The following is a 1,764-nucleotide window of genomic DNA, read 5'->3' on the forward strand; positions in this document are numbered from 1 at the left end:
CAGCCTACAGAACTGTGAGAGAATAAATTTCTTCTGTTTAAGCTGCTCAGTCTATAGTATTTTGTTATGGCAACCGGAGCAGACTGAGATAACCACTGAATGTCTGATAGGGTAAAAGAAGGGCTGCATAATATGAACAGTTTGAGAATAGTTTTGTTTTCTTCACATTCCCCAGACAATTCTGATGTCCAGCCAGGTTGAGAGACCACTGCTCCAGGGTATCTAGAAATAATAGAGGGCAATGAATGAAACCCCCTCCTCCTCCCAAAGCTGCCTATCCCCTGCTCATCCCTTTTCCCACCAATAAAATGAGTTTAAGTTAATCAGACTGCAGGAATGGAATCAGTGTGTGCAAATTTTCTGATGAAAACCAAAAAACTCCCCACTGTCAAGTTTGATAAGCAGATAGGATACACAAGAGCAAGACAAAACCCCTAGGAAGTCGCTGCATCAATTCTGTCATCTCTACAGGTCTATAACAGATCTTTAGGTACTTGTATTCAAAATGTCTTTATGGATTAGTCTTTACTTTCTTTTCACCTCCACATTTGAAAACCATAGTTTTCGTGAATAATTCAAATCTCTGAATAGTCTTGTCCTTGATAAGAAAAGAATATGGAGAGGTCAAAACCAAGCCTGAATTTGTGCCTCTGGAGCCTGGCTGCAAAGCAACAGCTTGAGGAAGCTGTGATGCAGGTGGAGTCTGGCGCTGGGGAAAGGCAGCTCCACAGGCTTTGCCCCCAACAGCCCAGAGGCCCCTCCACCAGGCAACGAGGCCCATGGGGAAAGCGTGAACCACCTCCCATAGGAAGGGCTGTTTAAGCTCTAACCCCAGGGACTTCCTCACAAGGTGAGACAGAAGGAAGGAGTTATAAATTCACCGAGAGAAAAGTAAAATACTGCAGTATTCCACAGTGGGCACTGCAATTATGACATTTGAAGTCCCTAGAACTGAAATTTTGAGAAAAACTCTCGTGAGAAACTCACTTGACCCATTTTCCTTCTAAGGACTCACTTTGGAAAGTATTCGTTGATAATAGTTTCCAAAACCTGATGTAGCTAAATTTAAAAACCTTTTTTTAAACATCAACCCTTTCTGGAAAGATTCTGGCCAATTCCCTTTGTACAGACACATGATACATGTGGAATCTAAAAATCTTCATAGCTGTTTCCCCACAAAGCTATTGCAAGGATTAAATGAGCTAATACATATAACATGTTTAAAGCAGTTCTGCAAACAGTAGGAGTCCAATAAATGTAAGTTTCTATTAACACCCTCACTGTCACTACAAAATAACAATCTGCTTTGACTTCTTCCCATGATTCATAAGGTTCAATTAAAATAACGTATGTCAAAAGTGATATGTAAATTACAAAGCGCTATTTAAAGTTAAGAAATTATACAAATGTTCATCAGCTGGTGAATGGATATAAAAAAATGTGGCATACCCATGCAGTGAAAACTAATTCAGCAATTGAAAGGACAGAACTACTGGTACATGGTACATACGAATGAATTCAAAGACATTTTGCTAAGTAAAGAAAGCCAGATGCAAAAGACTGCATATTTATATGAAATGCCTAGAAAAGACCAATTTACAGAGATAGAAAGCATACCAGTGGTTGCCTAGGACTGGTGTTAGGAGCAGAGATTGACCAAAAAAGGGCATAAGAAAACTTTTTAGGGTACTGTAGATGTTCTATAACTAGATTGTGATGATGGCTGCACAACACTGGAAATTTATTAAAATCATTGTATACTCA

Source organism: Propithecus coquereli, unplaced genomic scaffold (genome assembly GCF_000956105.1).
Source record: "Propithecus coquereli isolate 6110/MARCELLA unplaced genomic scaffold, Pcoq_1.0 Scaffold127, whole genome shotgun sequence".
NCBI lineage: Eukaryota > Metazoa > Chordata > Mammalia > Primates > Indriidae > Propithecus > Propithecus coquereli.